The sequence below is a fragment of the Bubalus kerabau genome, chromosome 15, assembly GCF_029407905.1.
Source record: "Bubalus kerabau isolate K-KA32 ecotype Philippines breed swamp buffalo chromosome 15, PCC_UOA_SB_1v2, whole genome shotgun sequence".
In the NCBI taxonomy this organism is placed as follows: Eukaryota; Metazoa; Chordata; class Mammalia; order Artiodactyla; family Bovidae; genus Bubalus; species Bubalus kerabau.
In genome coordinates, this window is record NC_073638.1 from 31,836,019 (window position 1) to 31,847,397 (window position 11,379).

Below are 11,379 nucleotides of genomic sequence, written 5' to 3' on the forward strand. Positions count from 1 at the left end.
GGAAAAGTTTGGACATTCGCAAACATATGGGAAATGTCAGCAGGGAGATGGAAATGATAAAAACAGATCACATGGAAGTGCTAGAAATGAAAAACATATCATAAGTGCAGAATTTATTTGATTGGATTAGAAGCAGCCTGGACACAGAGGAAGAAAAAGATATATACACTTAAAGGCAATAGAAATTATATCAACTGAAATGCAAGAATAAAAACAACAGAAAATACAATAAAATATCTGAGATCTACAGGACACATAGATATAATCATTAGAGTATGAGAGGGAATGGCACAGAAGAAATTGTGGAAGAGATAATGGCTGAGAACTTTCCAAAACCTTTGAAAGATTTCGATTAGCAAACTCTGAGCAAGAGAAGCACGTGTGTGTGGCCACACACACACACATACACAGAACACAGCACACCTAGGCACATCAGACTCAAACTGCTGAAAACCAAGATAAAGAGGAAATCTTAAAAGCAACTGACTCTTTGCAGCCCCATGGCCTATATATAGCCTCTGTCTATGGAATTCTCCAGGGAAGAATACTGGAGTAGATTGCCTTTCTCTTCTCCAGGGGACCTTCCTGACTAAGGGATTCAACTCGGGTCTCCCGCACTGCAGGCAGATTCTTTACTGTCTGAGCCACCAGGGAAGTTACATACAAGGAAACAACAATAAGAATTATTGCTGCTTCTTATTAGAAACAAGGTGGGCCAGAGACAATGAGAAGACAACGTTTAAGCACTTGAAGGAAAAAAAAAAAAGACAACCTACCATTCTACATATGGCAAAATATATCCTGCAAAAACACAGGTGAAATAAAGACATTTTCAGATAGATGGAAGTGAAGCAATTTCACCTCCAAAAGAGGCACTACAAGAAATGCTAAAAGAGTTACTTGGGTGCCAAGGTCCAGCCCCGGCTGATCCAGGGTATTCAAAGGGGAGACGAAGTAGGCGACCTATTTATTTATTTATTCAGAGATATAAAGAATAATAGAATGAGGATAGCTCAGTAGGAAAATTCAGTGGAGAAAAGAAGCTGAGTAGCTTGGTTTACGCGCAAAATCAATATAACCCATGACACCAGGTTAGCTCTGACCACGGAGGCTGCAGGCGTCCTCTCAAATAGCGGAAGGTGCCCCACCTTAGACACCTTCTCGAGTGGGTCTTAGAAGCCCAGGCAAATAAATGGTCGCAGAGGATATCCGCGCTCCAGATGGATACTCAGCTGGAGGTTGAGGGGAAGAATGACATGGGGAGACCAAGAGTTGGTGAGCAAGACCTGTAGCTTTATTTTCAACAGGGGCTTTTATACCCTAAGTTACACATAGAGGATAATAGGGGATGCAAAGTCAGCAGTCTTTGATGCTTATCAAAAACCAGGGTTTCTTTCCTGCAAATTTATCGTATATAAATGGTTTAGGTGATTTACATCATCTTCTGGCCAGAAGGCCTATTAACATTTTATGACTCTTGACAAGGACTTATCAACAAAGACTTATTTTCTCTAAGAGTAATTATTTTAAGGTTTGGCGCCATCTTCCGAAGATAAGATTACATTCCTATAGGGCGGATGTGTAATGGGTTTACAAAGGAAAGAATTTATTACCTGGTGTTACTAACACCAAGGCCACTACTTATTTTTTCTACATACCAACTATATTAATTAATACACATTCAAGGATACAATACAGGGGATGTGAAAACTTGGCAGCAAGCATTGGCTCATCAATGAAATCTTTTACTAGTTTTATTCTGACAGTTTCTAACTCTCTGAGAGGCTCTAAGCTATTTGAATATCTTAAGCTTCCTGTGCCTCTTGAGGCTGGGAGACTGTAAACAATCATATGCATAGCTGTAGGTGTCCGGGTAAACTTGTCAGGCGAGTTAGAGAGCCATCTGAGGGGTTTGGATTTAAACACTCCTAATTGCCCAGGAACTTTATTAATTGGAGCTGTAAGTTAGCTCTTTGACAGAGAGAGCGAGATGGTGGTGGGGGACAGCCCCCAGTAAAGTCAGAGGTGAGAGCACAAAGCAATAAAGTAGGCAGACTCTGGTTTTTGAGGGTAGATGCTCGAGAATATCCGGGGGCACTCCCGAGGCTCGATCCCGCCTTTGCGTATGCCGAGCCTCCTTCCTCATGACCTTTGTCACGAGTGGAATGTCTCTCGCCGGCTCCCGGCAGTCGAGGAGTAAATAGTCTGCTTTCCAACATTAGGGACTCAGGTTCGACCTCTGGTTAGTGAACAAAGATCCCACATGCCCCAGGGCATCTAAGCCTGGTGCCACAATGAAGACCCAGCACAGCCCTACTTCTGTCAGGATGCTAAGAATCTCTAGCTCTGCAGAAGCACCAAGTAAGTACCAGTAAGATATCAGAAGTTTCTTTACTTGTTTCCATCTTTCTGAATCATGAGAGATTCCTTTCCGTTTCATAGCCTGGACTCTAGCTTTTCGAGTTGCTGGAAATACTTCTTTGTCCAGATCCAGGAAGTACAATGCCAAACAAAACTAACCCAGAAGGGAATGCACCAAGACACATTGTAATTGAAATGGTAACACTTACCCTTAAAAGCAGTAAGGGAAAAGCAACTAGTTGCATAAAAGGGAACTTTCATAAGACTATCAACTGACTGTCAGTGGACAGTTCCAGTAGAAACTTGGCAGGTCAGAAGAGATTCACATGATATAATCATAGTGATAAAAGGGGAAAACCTACAACCAAGAATAACCACCAAGGCTATCAATCAGATGGAAAGAGTTTTACAGACAAGCAAAAGCACCACTAAATTGACTTTACAAGAAATGTTAAAGGGACTTCTCTAAGTGGACAAGAAAAGACCACAGCTAGAAATATGAACATTACAAAAAGGAAAATTTCATTGGTAAAAACATTGGTTAAGGTAATAGATTAGCCACTTTTAAAGCTTAAAGGTTAAAATAAAAATTAAAAGATAAAAGTAGTAAATCATCTACCTCCACAATAAATAGCTAAGAGATACACAGAATTAAAAGATGCAAAATATGAAGTCAAAAACATTAAACATGAGAGGGAAAGTGAGCTTGCAGGTTTTTTAAAAAATGAATTTGAATTTAAGAGATCATCAACTTAAAAAAATTCTTGTTATAAACCTCATGGTAACCACAAACCAAATATATATATGTATATATATACACATACAAAAAAAGAAAGAGGAACCCAAACATAAAACTAAAGATGGTCATCAGATCACAAAAGAAAAGAACAAAAGAAGAAAAAAGAAACAAAAAAACTATAAAACAACCAGAAAACAATTAACAAAATGGTAATAAGTACATACATATCAATGGTTACTCTAAATGTAAATTGATCAAAAGCTCCAATCAAAATGCATGGAGTAAATGAATAAAAAAACAACACCCATATAAGAAACTCACTTGAGATGTAGAGAAAAACTGAAAGTGGGGGGATGGAAAAAAGTATCCATGCAAATGGAAACAGAAAAAAAGCTGGGGTAGCAACACTTACATCAGACAAAATAGATTCTCAAAGGGAGACTGTAACAAGAGACAAAAAAGGACATTACATTATGCTAAAGGGATCAAGCCAGCCAGAATATATAATAACTGTAAACATAAATACACCCAACCTATGAACATGTAAATACATACAGCAAATATTAATAAACATAGAGGGGGAAACTGATAGTAACACCATAAAGACAGCATCACCTGGATACCAAAACCAGACAAGGACTCCACAAAAGAAAAATTTCAGGCCAATATCACTGATGAACAAAGGTGCACAAAGAAATCCTCAACAAAATATTAGAAAAAAATTCACCAGCACACTGAAGGGGTTATTCACCATGGTCAACTGGGATTTATCCCAGGGATACAACGATGGCTGAATATTTGCAAATCAATCAAATGTGATATACCACATGAATGAATGGAAGAATAAAAATCATGTGATCATCTCAATAGAAAAAACCTTTGACAAATTTCAATGTCCATTTATTATAAAATCTCTAGGGAACCTACCTCAACAATAAAGACTATATATGACAAGCCCACAGCTAATACCATATTCAACCATTAAAAGCTGAAACCATTTCCTCTAAGATCAGGAGCAAAACAAGAATGTCCACTCTCATCACCTTTATTCAACATGGTATTGGAAGTCCTAGCCATAGCAACCAAAAAAGGAAAACAAATTAGTGACATCAAAATTGGAAAGGAAAAAGTAAAGTCATCACTGGTTACAGATGACATGATACAATACATGAAAATCCTCAAGATGCCTCCAAAAAGCTATTAAATACAATAAATAAATTCAGCAAAGTTGCAGGATATAGGATTAACATACAGAAATCAGTTGCATTTCTATACACTAACAACAAACTATAAGGAAGAGAATTTTTTTATAAATCAACGACAATTTTAAAAAAAGAGAAAAAAACCAAATCCTGAGAATCATCTCATTTGAAATAGCACAACAATCATCAAATACCTAGAAATAAATTGAACAAAATATGTATATCAAAGATATTGGACTTCCCTTGTCGTCCAGTCATCAAGAATCTGCCTATCAATCCAGAGGACTTGGGTTTGATCCCTGCTCTGGGAAGATTCCACGTGCCATGGGGCAACTAAGCCCATGTGCCACAACTCCTGAGCCTTCCCTCTACAGCCTGTGTGCCACAACTACTGAAGCCCACATGCCCTAACGCCCGTGCTACACAACAAGAGAAACCACTGAAATGAAAAGTCCATGCACCCCAACTAGAGAGTAGCTTCTGCTAGCCACAGCTAGAGAGAACCCATGTGCAGCAACATAGACCCAGCACAGGAAAAAAAAAAAAAAAAAAAAGATGTCATTAATACAAACAAAATTCAAACTACAGTTTGGGAGAAAATATCAGCAATACATTGGAACATTATATATCCAGAATATATAAACATAGGCTACAGAGTAATATTTTTAATGTAGACAATTCAGTAGCAAATATAGGGGCAAAATGTCAGAATAGGCACATCAACAAAGTAGATATTCAAAAATGGCCAATAAGCATGAAAACATTAGTCAATGAACCAATTTAAATGAACACCAGTATCTGTGTAAAATATCATTACATACCCACAAGATAGTTATAATTTAATAGACTGATAATACCCCGCACTTGGTATTTCAAAAGAATCTAAAGCAACTGAAACTCGTATGCTACTGTTGTTGGCAAAGGATAGACAAATGTATACCTTTGGAGGGAATGAAAATTCAGTTCACACACTGAAAACTGGTTTGACAGCAATGTATTCAAGCTAATAAATGTGTGTAAAACCTAAGATCTGGCTACTTACTCCTAAAGATATACAAAACATAGATGCGTACTTCACATGTATCAACAACGTATGTCAGAAAGTCCTTAATGACATTATTTGTAAGAGCACAAACTGAAAACAAGCTAAATATTTATTGATGGTGCCATGCATAAATAATCACAAAAGGTGCCATGGATAAATAAACACAATATAGTCATACAATGGACAACAAAGCAGAAAAGAAAATAAGGGATTGATACATTGATAATTTGCATCAACTCACAAACGGACTAGCAAATAAATGACACAAAAGACAAAAGAATAGGCACAGAATTATTCTAATCATATAAACTTCAAAACCAGGCAAAACAAACCTATTAGAAATGAGAATGGTGACTACCTTTGGTTAGGAAGGACTGTAACTCAGAGCGGGTATGAGGAGGGTTCTAGGGCTCTGGTAATGTCCTCTTTTTTAACTGAGTGATGGCAACATGTGTGTTAATTTTGTGATTATTCCTCAACATGTACATTTGCCTTGTGTATGTTTTCATCTCTATGTGTGCTATATACCAAAAATAGTTTATTTTCAACAATAACAAGTGCTATGGCTGAGATAGATAAGACATGCATGATATGTATTGAGGAAGACAGAAGGGAGCAACCTGAAAGGTAGGTCTTACAAGCCGAATTGAGTTCCAGAAAAAAATATGTTGATCTTAACACCTAGAACTTCAGCATGTGACCTTAGGGACTTCCCTTGTGATTCAGTGGTGAAGAATCCACCTGACAGTGCAGGGAATGCCGGTTCAATTCCTAATCTGGGAAGATCCTACGTGCCGTGGAGCAACTAAGACCATGTACCACACCTACTGAGCCAGCGCTCTAGAGCCTGCACTCCACAAGAAGAGAAGCCACTGCAGTGAAAATTGGTGCACCTCAGCTGGAGAGTAGCCCCCGCTCACTGCAACTAGAGAAAGCCTGTGAGCAGCAACAGTGACCCAGCGCAGCCAGAAATAATTCATTTAAAAAAGAATGTGACCTTATTTGGAAATAGGGTTGCTGTAGATAAATATTAACTAAAATGAGGTCATGATGGGGTAGGGGGGACCCTTAATTCCGTAGGGCCAATGTCCCTTAATAAGAAGAGGGGAATTGGGGCAGACACAGAGGAGAACATCGTGTAATACCAGAGACTGAGGGCGCTTGTAAACCAAGCAACACCAAGGATTGATGGCCTCTACCTGAAGCTAGGAAGAGGCATGAAAGCTCTTCTCTAGAGGTTGCAGAAGGCATGTGGCTCTGCCAGCACCTTGATTTTTGGACTTCCAGCCTCCAGAACTGTTAGACAATACATTTCTATTGTTTTAAGCCACCCAATGTCTGGTACTTTGTTAGGGCAGGCATAGAAAATGAACACAGTGTGAATCAGTGTTCTGTTTTCACATGGGAGGCAGTTGAAATCTATGTCACTAAACTAGGGGCCAGGGGGGTTCCCAGCTGGCACTAGTGGTAAAGAACCCGCCTGCCAACACAGGTAGACATAGGAGACACAGGTTTGATCCCTGGGTTGGGAAAAACTCCCTGGAGGAGGGCGTGGCAACCCATTCCAGTATATTATTTTTTTTCTCCCCAATGTATATATATAGTATGTTTCTTTTCTTTTTTTTTTTTTTTAATTTTATTCATTTATTTTAATTTGAGGATAATTACTTTACAATAGTGTGGAGCCTGGTAGGCTGCCGTCCAGAGTCACAGAGTCGGACACTATTGAAGCCACTTAGCATGCATGCACTAGGGGCCAGACTAAAAATTAGCTCTGGCATTTAAAGTCTATTCATTGGTGGGACTTCCCTGGTGGTCCAGTGGCTAAGACTTTGCCTTTCAATGCAGGGGACACAGGTTGGATCCCTCGTCCAGGAGGATTCCACATGTCGCTGGGCAACTAAGCCTGTGGGTCACAACTACTGAGCCTGAACTCTGGAGCCCTTGAACCACAAAAAGAGAAGCCACTGCAATGAGAAGCCCGTGCACTGCAACTAGAGAGTAGTCCCCTCTCCCCACAGCTAGAGAAAGCCCTTGTGCAGCAACTCTGACCCAGCACAGCCAAAAAATAAAAACAAACGAAGTCCATTGGTGACAAGCAAGGCAATGAGTAAATAAAAGATGTTTGGGGGATAAAGTCCAGCTCTCTGACATTTGGGCCAGCCGTTATATTTCTTTCCTTTCCCCAACATTTTCTAAAGCAAAGACATTTGGAAATAGCTTACTCATTATGTAAAAATGCCAGGAAATAAAATGCCAGCCTCTTTCATCAGAAAGGTAATTTTCATTCTGTTTCTGATTACTTGGTGATATAGGTATCTGGATATCTACTTTTCATAAAAATTTCTCTCCCCACCCCACTCCAGCAGACTCCAAAGGAATTAAATATACGAGCAAAAAGGGATGGAGAAGGCAATGGCAACCCACTCCAGTACTCTTGCCTGGAAAATCCCATGGACGGAGGAGCCTGGTAGCCTGCAGTCCATGGGGTTGCTAAGAGTCGGACACGACTGAGCGACTTCACTTTCACTTTTCACTTTCATGCATCGGAGAAGGAAATCGCAACCCACTCCAGTGTTCTTGCCTGGAGAATCCCAGGGACGGGGGAGCCTGGTGGGCTGCCATCTCTGCAGTCGCACAGAGTCGGACACGACTGAAGCAACTTAGCAGCAGCTGCAGCAGCAAAAAGGGAAGATATTGCCAATGAGAATTTAGAACTGAAAGGCAGGTCTCAGGCCAATTTCTTGTCATCTTGGTGGTCTTAAACACCTCAAAATGAGAGTTTCAATTAGAGTGATCTTGGATTAGTAGAATCCCCAGAAGCCTGACAGAAGCAAATTAAACTCCCCCACAGAGAAATTCATCCCAGACCTCAAAGAATCCCAACAAACAGAACTCAAATGATCAGTCCATCCTCCTTCTGTCTTGTTTATAAGACAATTCTCAGGACTTCCCTCGTGGCCGAGTGCCGAGGTCCAGCCCCGGCTGATCCAGGGTATTTGAAGGAGAGACGGCCTAGGCGACTATTTATATGTTAATTAGAGATAATAAAGAGTAATAGAATGAGGATAGCTCAGTAGGAAAATTCAGTGGAGAAAAGAAGCTGAGTGGCTTGGTTTACGCGGAAAATCAATATAACCCGTGACACCAGGTTAGCTCTGACCACGGAGGCCGCAGGCGCCCTCTCGAATAGCGGAAGGTGCCCCACCTTAGACACCTTCTCGAGTGGGTCTTAGAAGCCCAGGCAAATAAATGGTCGCAGAGGATATCCGCGCTCCAGATGGACACTCAGCTGAAAATTGAGGGGAAGAATGACATGGGGAGACCAAGCTTTGGCGAGCAAGGCCCGTAGCTTTATTTTCAAAAGGGGCTTTTATACCCTAAGTTACACATAGAGGATAATAGGGGATTCAAAGTCAGCAGTCTTTGATGCTTATCAAAAACCAGGGTTTCTTTCCTGCAAATTTATCGTATACAAATGGTTTAGGTGATTTACATCATCTTCTGGCCAGAAGGCCTATTAACATTTTATGACTCTTGACAAGGACTTATCAACAAAGACTTATTTTCTCTAAGAATAATTATTTTAAGGTTTGGCGCCATCTTTCGAAGATAAAATTACATTCCTATAGGGTGGATGTGTAATGGCTTTACAAAGGAAAGAATTTATTACCTTAAGGGTCTAAAGTTACTAACACCAAGGCCACTACTTATTTTTTCTACATACCAACTATATTAATTAATACACATTCAAGGATACAATACAGGGGATGTGAAAACTTGGCAGCAAGCATTGGCTCATCAATGAAATCTTTTACTAGTTTTATTCTGACAGTTTCTAACTCTCTGAGAGGCTCTAAGCTATTTGAATATCTTAAGCTTCCTGTGCCTCTTGAGGCTGGGAGACTGTAAACAATCGTATGCATAGCTGTAGGTGTCCGGGTAAACTTGTCAGGCGAGTTAGAGAGCCATCTGAGGGGTTTGGATTTAAACACTCCTAATTGCCCAGGAACTTTATTAATTGGAGCTGTAAGTTAGCTCTTTGACAGAGAGAGCGAGATGGTGGTGGGGGACAGCCCCCAGTAAAGTCAGAGGTGAGAGCACAAAGCAATAAAGTAGGCAGACTCTGGTTTTTGGGGGTAGATGCTCGAGAATATCCGGGGGCACTCCCGAGGCTCGATGCCGCCTTTGCGTATGCCGAGCCTCCTTCCTCATGACCTTTGTCATGAGTGGAATGTCTCTCGCCGGCTCCCGGCAGTCGAGGAGTAAATAGTCTGCTTTCCAACATTAGGGACTCAGGTTCGACCTCTGGTTAGTGAACAAAGATCCCACATGCCCCAGGGCATCCAAGCCTGGTGCCACAATGAAGACCCAGCACAGCCAAAAAAAAAAAAAGATTCTCAGCTGTAGCCACATGATCGTCCCACTTTTCATCCCAGAACATGCTGCATGCTGTGACTTGTCATCCATGGCAGAAGCCGCTCCCTTCTCTTTCTAGTCGCATCCACCACCTGACGCTGGTGAACTCCCATAAACTGCTTTGCATTCCTTACACAGTAAGTCAATGTTCTCTCTGTGCTCCGATTCTATTTTAGTCAAAATTTATATTTGCAACTCAGATCTCTTCAGGCCCCAGCAGTCCACACATGGATGAATGCTAACGCCTCAACATGAGTAGTTCATATGTCACAGATTAATTGTTCTGTAATTACCTGTGGCTGCTGCTGCTGCTAAGTCGCTTCAGTCATGTCCAACTCCGTGCGACCCCATAGACAGCAGCCCACCAGGCTCCCCCGTCTCCCTGGGGTTCTCCAGGCAAGAACACTGGAGTGGGTTGCCATTTCCTTCTCCAATGCTTCAAAGTGGAAAGTGAAAAGTGAAAGTGAAGACGCTCAGTCGTGTCCGACTCTTAGCGACCCCATGCACTGCAGGCTACCAGGCTCCTCCGTCCATGGGATTTTCCAGGCAAGAGTACTGGAGTGGGGTGCCATTGCCTTCTCCAAGGGTTCATGTTACAGACACACAAAATATTAGAGATTTAGTCAAGAGAAAAGTTTATTTTCCTTTCACACAAAGGTGTTAATGAGCATAGTTAACTTTATATTCTAAATATTTATTCCCCATTCATTAAGGACTTTCTTTTAAGTATAATTCTGATTGGAGTTCTGAGCAGTCTTTCTTATATATACTGTACCTCTAGTGCTTTGCATTGGATTTCCTGCTTCAGTTTGTTCAAAGTTGAGACAAATGAAGACACTTATAAAGCAGATTGAATGCAGATTTCTACTAGATTTGAGGGCTCTAAAAGACTTCTCTGGGTTTCCCTGGTGACTCAGAAGGTAAAGAATATGCCTGCAATGCAGGAGACCTGGGTTCAGTCCCTGGGTTGGGAAGATCCCCTGCAGAAGGAAATGGCAACCCACTCCAGTATTCTTGCCTGGATAATTCCATGGCCAGGGAAGCCTGGCATGCTGCGGTCCATGGGGTTGCAAAGAGTCAGACATGACTGAACAACTGAACTGCAGTCTGCTCATCAATGAATTTGGTTGTTTCAGAATACAAAATAGACAGAAATCTGTTGCATCTCTATACACTAACAATGAACTATCAGAAAGAGAAATCAAGGAAACAATCCCATTTACAATTGCATCAAAAAGATTAAAACACCTAGGAATAAATCTAACTAAGGAGGTAAAAGACCTGTACTCGGAAAACTATAAGACACTGATAAAAGAAATTAAAGACGACAGAAAGAAAGACACACAGTGTTAATGGACTAGAAGAATTAATATTGTTAAAACAATCATACTACTCAAAGCAATCTATAGATTCAATGCAATCTCTTTCAAAATACTAATGGTATTTTTCAAAGAACTAGAACAAGTAATTTAAAATTTGTGTAGAAACACAAAAGATCCCAAATAGATAAAACCATCTTGAGAAAGAAGAATCTGGAGGTATCATGCTCCTTGACTTTTGGCTACACTACAAATCTACAGTAATCAAAAAAATATAGGGGACTTCCCTAGCAG